This window comes from Hydractinia symbiolongicarpus, chromosome 2 (genome assembly GCF_029227915.1).
Source record: "Hydractinia symbiolongicarpus strain clone_291-10 chromosome 2, HSymV2.1, whole genome shotgun sequence".
Taxonomy (NCBI): domain Eukaryota; kingdom Metazoa; phylum Cnidaria; class Hydrozoa; order Anthoathecata; family Hydractiniidae; genus Hydractinia; species Hydractinia symbiolongicarpus.
In genome coordinates this window covers 20,863,394-20,871,550 of record NC_079876.1, presented here as the reverse complement: position 1 = coordinate 20,871,550, position 8,157 = coordinate 20,863,394, and the positions used below count along the sequence as shown (strand labels likewise).

The 8,157-nt window shown below is 33.4% G+C and overlaps 1 long non-coding RNA gene across 1 annotated transcript; it reads left to right on the top strand.

The window, feature by feature from the left end:
• Positions 1-1,003: 1,003 nt before the first annotated feature.
• On the top strand, positions 1,004-7,817 carry LOC130630125 (uncharacterized). The gene is made up of 2 exons (XR_008982039.1): positions 1,004-2,522; positions 6,554-7,817. It is a non-coding gene; the product is annotated as an uncharacterized LOC130630125 (long non-coding RNA).
• Positions 7,818-8,157: the final 340 nt, after the last annotated feature.

Below are 8,157 nucleotides of genomic sequence, written 5' to 3'. Positions count from 1 at the left end.
AGGAACTTAACTCTTGTGATTAAATGCAAACATTTATGCTTTCTTTCGTTACCTTTTCACTGATTCAAAACTTATTTTATAATTGGTAGTTGTTTACTTGTAAACTTCGTTTTGTTTACGGTGTCCCTTTCCAAAGGGACACTTAATTTTTGTTTTATTCAGAGAGAATATTTTTTATATTTTAGCTCTTATCGTTTGTATTCATTTTCTTATATTATAGGAGAATAAATGTTCCGTAGTTTCTTCAGAAATTTTCGATGTACTTTGCAAGATTAGACTGACGCTTAATCGTAACACTATGGTAAAGTGTTCCCGCGAAATTGTTAATTTTCTAAGAAATTCAGAGGTTACCATTTTTTAATTTTAATTTTGATTGAGGCGCCAAAACTATCGAATAATTTATCGCATGCAAACAGCGCATCGAATAATTTAGCGCATGAATTCAGCGCATCGAATAATTTATCGCATGCAAACAGCGCATCGAATAATTTAGCGCATGAATTCAGCGCATCGAATAATTTAGCGCATGCGAACAGCGCATCGAATAATTTAGCGCATGCAAACAGCGCATCGAATAATTTAGCGCATGCAAACAGCGCATCGAATAATTTAGCGCATGAATTCAGCGCATCGAATAATTTATCACATGCAAACAGCGCATAATCGAATGAATTCATCGCATAATCGAATGAATTCATCGCATAATCGAATGAATTCATCGCATAATCGAATGAATTCAGCGCATAATCGAATGAACTTAGCGCATAATCGAATGAATTTAGCGCATAATCGAATGAATTTTTACAAAATCGAATGAATTTTAACAAAATCGAATACAATTAGCGACAAATAGTGTTTTATGACCGAATGAAATCATCGAATAAGGCAGCCTTGGCGTTCCATAGCTTCAGTAAAAAAACTTTCATAAGCCAATTTATTTTTATTTCACAATTCAGCAATGTTTTTCCTCCGCATGTGCTTTTTTGCTCACAAATGCAAACAAATTTTATGTAACGTTGAAAATCGCCATGATGGAGGACATTCAAATGCGTGATCGAAAGATCGAATAATGTTCGGGTCGTGATAAGTTGGTAAAACGGGGGCATTAATATTGTATAAATAAAAATCATTCTTATGATTATGATTGGTCATAAATGTGTTGCAGATGCTACTGACTTATAAGTAGTTGTTTTGACAAGAAACTGCATTATCAGCATTACATGCAGCCTTAAACAGTTACAAAAAATTAAAGAAAATGGGTACATTTACCCCCTGGAAATATTCGGCATGTTCTTCCATCAAAAAAGCTTCTTTTTTGAAAAACAAAGAATAGAAACTTGAGCGCTACGAAAGATACATGTGTAACTAGAAAACTTTTTTGTCTGTGTTTGGAAATTGGTATAATGTTGTTTTATTTAATATAAAAATGTACAAAATGTTATTTGGTTGTGTTCTGTTGATATAAGTACAAATAATGAAATGAGAAGAAATGAGAAACTTTGATCGCGTTCACAAGCTAAAATGGCATTTTTACGAAGCGGCAATATTTTAATATGGAAGTTTATTTTCTGGAGATCTCTTTTAAAAGAACTATCTATGAAGTGCGCTAACCAAATATAAAAACTTTGATCGCTTGGTAGATCACCTGCACATTTTTGAGTTCTTTCTTTTTCACAGACGGGATTCTGTGAAAACTTACTTCTTTATACTTCTCTGATCGATTGGTACATCGAAACGCAAAGCAACTAACCATTTTTTAAAGATTTAAACGTAAATTACATACAAAAAGCGATTTAATGTAAGCTATAGGTCTTAACATGAACGTTCTCTGCGCTCGCTTAAACTTTCTGCACGATGTGATGTCATTATTTTTAATCGGGCCCAGTCCTAAATGAAATCGCGCCTCTGTGTTTTTTTTATGAGAGAAAAATTGAATATGCGAAGGCTTGTACAACAATTTTAAATAAGAAAAACAAGTAAAGGAAGTTTTTTTTTGATTTCTTAAGCTTTTCTGAGTACGTATATAACAAAAAAAAAAGAAGCCCGATGGCTTGAAGATTTCCGCCATCAGCATAGATAATAAGTATATAGTGCGAGACTCCTCAGAGAACAAAAACGCCATGCCTGTTATCTGCAATGCAACCAAAGTTTAAAACAAAAAGAAAATCATAAAGTAAACCCAACGTAAATATCTGTCGTTCTGAGGACGAAATTGATTTGAAGTAGCCCTTCTAGAAGATTTCGTAAACATTATGTTAGAGAAAGTTTAAGTAGGCTGTTTAGTCACGTGATCAAAAGCCGTAGAATTTTTTTTGCCGTAGCGAACTCGCATACCGTAGACAGATTTTCCCGAGATTTTATACGTATGTGCCTATCCAAAGCTATTTTCCGACTATGTTTTTCCTTATTAGGCATTTTTCGATAGGCACCTCTTTGCACAGAATAGGCCGAGGTTTGTTTTGATTGATGATAGAAGTTTGTAGCTGTTAACGTTGAAGAGTTACAGGATTTTGAATTTTAAGGTTGCGATTATTTTTGTATTGTATGTGTTATTTAAACTTCTATCATATCAAGTAGTAAAGTTTAAAGTATGTAGAATTTTTCTTATCAAATTAATAGTTAGTTAGAAAAAGGAAAAGCTGTCGGATTTCACATTTTTTTGTTGACACTTTTGGATCCCCCCTGGCAGACAGAGCTAACAACAGCTACAAACATGGCGGACTAAATCTCAAAAATAAGTTTATGGGGTTATAGCTACTAGTTCTCTTTTGTATATTAATAAGAGACTGTTCACAATAAGAGATGTTCAATGTTTATAGTTACATATGTTTATAGTTTAGCTAGATAGTGATAGATAGTAAAACAAAGATTTAAGCGACTAGCTATATAGCTAGGTGGTATTTGGGGTTATATTCTAGCTAGCTAGCTAGTTAAGCTTTGTGTTTGTTATTTTATCACTATAATTACCTCTAGTATGGATGCTAAGGTATGTCTAGCTAGTTTCACAGCTTGTTTAGTGTTTTTTATAGATTAAAATTTTTTATTAAAAATGAAGAATGAACAAGTGTTTAACTGGTATGTTTCTGTGGGATCAGGGCTCAATCATTTACAGCTTTCTCAAGATTTCCAGACAGAGTTTAATGTTCTAGTAGAGTGCGATTCCTGTAGTTTATTGACAAAAATTAAAAGATTAGCCATTAATGTTAAAACATTGAGGAAAAAGAGAAATAATGAGAAATTAAGAGAGTTGTTTGACAGACAATTTGATCCACCGTTGCATACTAACATCCCTTCACCCAGTATCCCTTTATCAGGAAGAGAAAATGATCTAAAAGAGACGGTTAAAATGTTAAAAAGTGAGAACAAAACCATGAAAAGGAAACTGGAATCCTTGGAGGAGTTAGAAAATGAGTACCATACTCTTCTCCAAGCAATGAACGAGACATGTGTTGATTTAAAAACGGCCATATTACAAAAAAGTGGTATTGAAGAAAACTTAGCCAAAACCAAGAAAATGTACGAAACGAAAGAGAATGACCTGGCTAATATTGAAAAGAAATTTGCTGCTCTTCTTGTTAAAAAAGATCAGACCCATGTCATCAGAAATTTAAATAAAAAGGTAAAGTATAGAGATCAACAACTGGAAAAGAAAAAAGATATTGTTTATAAAGAGAGGGAAAAACATGTTACGGTTGTAAAAGAATTGCAGTGTAGTATGAAGTTACTTGAAGAACGTGTTTCGCAGCTAGATTTTTGTGTAAGTGATATGAATGACGAGAAAATCAAGTTACAGAAGAAAGTAAGTTACCTCAGGAAATGTGTGGACACAAAAAATACATATGTTAGACAGTTTAACGTCAAAGACATAGAAAGTTATCATTGTGAGCTTCGAGAAGCTACCGAACAATTAGAAATTTTAAAAAAAGAAAATGATGAGTTAGAAAAGTTAGTTGCTTTGATGCAGGATGGACAAATAGTTAGCTTTGAAGGTGGCCGTTATTCTGATGACATTCGGGAGACTATCATGCAGCTGCTATCATTAAATGTTAGCATGAATAAAGTAAACGATGTTATAAAAGTTGTTCTTACAAAACTAGCGAAGAAGGATATTTCTAAGTTACCCTCTGATGCAGTTAAATCGCGCTTAATGCAAGAGGCATTAATTGTGTCACAAATTCAAGTGGCTGAAGCTATGCTTTCCAATAACATTGATGTTGGTAATTGCTTACATGGCGATGGAACTTCTAAATACCATCGTCATTATCAAAATTTTCAAGTAACAACAGCAAGTGGAAAAACACTGACATTTGGGTTATCTGAGATTGCAGGAGGGGATGCTGCAACAGTGTTAAAATCATTTACTGATACCATCGATGATTTATGTGACATTATGATTAGTGGAAAAAAAGAGGATAATTTTGCGAAGTTGGTGACTTCTATTAAAACAACCATGTCGGATCTTGGTCCTATTAATCCTGTATTTAATGCCCAACTAAAAACGTTAAGAGAACAGTTACTGCCAGCTGCTATAGAAAACTGGGATACCCTAGCAGAAACTGAAAAATCTGATATGACAGAAATGGCAAATTTTTTTTGTAAACTTCACTTGCTGGCTAATTTTGCCTCTGAAACTGATAAAGTTTTGAATTCATTTGAGAAACTACTTTTGTCGGAGAATTTCGAGTCAGTATTCGCATTTCAAACTAAGGAGAGTGGGGCTGTTCGACTAGTGCGTACTGCCTGCAAAGCTTTACATGTTCGTGGGAGTGATGAAGCTGGTGTGGCATCATATTTCAATTCGTTCCTTGAAAATCAAAACCTTCAATCTGAGTTTGCTCCATTTGTTGGTAATCGATTCAACATTCTTTTTTATAATGCTGCAGCATTGTATTATCACAAGGACCATGTTGCCTCATTCCTTAGTGCATGGCCAGCTCCCAACAATCTCTTAAAAGCTGTACAAGAGGACATTTCAAACAAGGTGTTTTTAGCCGAGGTCCGTGCCTTAGGTATAATCGATAAACTTTTGACTGGACCATTGTGGCGTCTGATAGAAGAAAACAGAAGTATTTTAGACCTTAATCCTTCCTTGTTACGACTGAAGTTAAAGCTTGCTGATCTTTGTCAGGACAGTTCCTCATTGTTGAACGCTACTCCAATTTTTGATAATGTTGACCTACACGATGATGCAGTCTTTCACGAATTGTTCACTGAAACTGATGATGATGAGTTTGATGTGCTGACACAACAAGCACTTGAGGTAATTTGCCATGCAATCCTTCTTATTCTGGAACGCCAATGTGTGGATCAATTGCCTGGTGGAAAGTATTGGTGTCCATCAGATAGTATAAAAAAGTCAGCAAATATTGTCCCAACCACCAATAAAGCATCAGAAAGTGATTTTGCAATATTGGATCTACTTATAAGAACAAAACCTAATGCTTCCATTCAAACCCTCCAAGCTTTGACAATGTGGTCCAGAAATCATACCTTAGATTGGCTTTCTGAAAAATCTGTTGAAGAGCGTGCAAGTTTATTGGAAAATGCAAGAACGAAAGTTAATGCGATGAAATCGAAGTACGAAAACCGTAAAAAAGTTTTATTATCATTAAGGCATGAAAAGTTAAAAAAAAAACAACAAGCAAAAAGAGAAGCTGAAGAAAAAAGTGCATCAAAGAAAGCTGAGACATTTAATAATCTTTTAGTTTTGAATGTCCAGGCATGGATTACTGTGGATCAAGCTGAAAGTGGAATTTTTGGCGTTGAGGAGAAGTGACGAAGAAATGTTTTATTAGCACAGTTAGATTTTTTCCGCTATGTCATGGGGGTGAATTGTAAAGGTAAATTTTACAACCGTACAAAAGTTGAAAATGGAAAACGTATTAATTTAACGTGGGAGGAGTTGTTGGAAAATTTGAAAGTTGTCATCGGAGCTAGTAAAATTCCTGCTACTTTAGTGGAAAAGTCTCAGCTAAAATCTCGTGATGTTCGTGACAATGTTGTTGCTGTTCAGAAAAGTGAACTTATGTTCAAAATTAGAGAAGCGAGAATGTCGCAAATAACTATGCAACAAAAACGTAATTTTCTGAAAGAATTTCTAGCAGATCCAAACCTACTTGTTGGAAAGGATATTCGTCATCGAGTTAGAGAGGAGGGAAGTGATGAGGTAAATTGGGAACAGGGAAAAGTTATGAGCTTAAGTAAGATTGCTAAGAATGTTAAAAGATCCGAGTATTGTGTGCTGTACGCTTCTGAACCCGATAATGTTTGGAAATTTCCATTGCTTTTGGATTTTGAAAAGGGAGATTTGATATTGCTGTAGCTTGCTTATGTCGTTAATGCGGTATATAATAATAGTTTATGTTCACATGGTATACATTAGTTTTGTTGATATATAATATTTTAATTGGAAAAAGTCAGTCTATTTTAGTCCATTTAATTTTAGTATATACAAGTTTTGTATTGGCATTTGTAGACTGTATGAGATTTTGTTCTGAGGTTTTGTTCTTTGAAATATGCCGCTCTGCCTATCCTATTTTTTATTACTAACTAGAATTTGACTTCAAGATATCTTGGCCAAACATCTGAATGCAGTGGTTGTACAGTTAAACGTGTTTATATACTTTGTAAAAAAAATGGTATTTCTGGCATGACTATAAAATGCTTATATTATGTCAATGACTTTATATTAAAGTTTTTATTTGGCTTAATTTTATGATTTTGATATTTGTTTCTTTCTGGATTTTTGCCCATCTCTCTACAGTATTTAACAGCCTGGTCTGCAAAACATCAATAATTTTTTATAGTTTAATTTACTGTTTTTATCACAATTCTGTTAATTAACCTATACAAACTTCGCAGATGGCTTATATACCTGGTTTCCTTTTTAGTTCTTACCCCCGTCTTTTTTAAATTTAACAGTCTGGTCTGTAAATTACACATATTTATCACATGATATTTTTTGTAGTTTTAATTACTGTTTTACCATGGTTCTGTTTTTTTCAATTTAATGCAACTTCGCCAACAATGGCTTATTTAAAACTGGTTTCTTTTTAGTTTTACCCCCGTCTTTCTCTATTTAACTGTCTGGTCTGTAAAATACACACCTTATCACGTGATATTTTTTGTAGTTTTAATTACTGTTTTATCACAGCAATTTAATGCAACTTCGCCAATGCCTTATTTATAACTGGTTTCTGTTTAGTTTTACCCCCGTCTTTCTCTATTTAACTGTCTGGTCTGTAAAATACACATATTATCACATGATATTTTTTGTAATTTGAATTATATACTGTTTTATCACAGTTCTTTTTTTTATTAATTTAATGCAACTTCGCCAATGGCTTATTTATTACTGGTTTCTTTTTAGTTTTACCCCCGTCTTTCTCTGTTAACAGTCTGGCCTGTAAAATACACATCATATCACGTGATAATTTTATAGGTTTTCTTCTTTTAAGTTCTAGTGACGTTTATAGTTACTTATTTCTAGTTACGTGATAGGATTACTTTTCATTTTCATGTTAGTTTTTACCGTTATTTTACCAATGTTATGTATATTTTACCATATATGGAAAAAGTAAAAATGGTGGCATAATGACGTCAGATATGAAAAAAAAAATTGCAAATGTCTTTCTTAGCATAAATTTTACCAACCCTAAAATTTTCATTCTATAATGTTTAGTTATACCAAAGTTATTGTACACGTAGCAAAGGTCTCAAAATGAGTTTAAAAACAGTCGTTTTGGTGCCAAAAATGTTCTACTTGGAATGCACTTATTTTTTCTAATTTTTGCTACCAATTACGCATACTAAAATAGCCATAACTTTTGAACTATTTATCGTAGAAGGAAGTTTGACCCCTCGTTGAATTTCAAATGGCCCAGCCATTCTGAAAACAAGAACATTATAGACTCCTACACAAAGCTTTAAAACTCCCGAAAGTGCCTAGTTTAAGCCTGACTACGTCATGATTACTGAAATATACATTTTTGACGAGCGTATCAACTTCAAAGGTGTTTAGAACATTCTTATGGATATAGATGTGGTCAATAAGTGAACCGGATATATGAGTTGGGGAGGTTACAACCTGTTCATATTCGTTGAGAAAATCAAGGAAATAGTTTTTCTCACTAAATGCATTTAAATTAAAATCTCCGA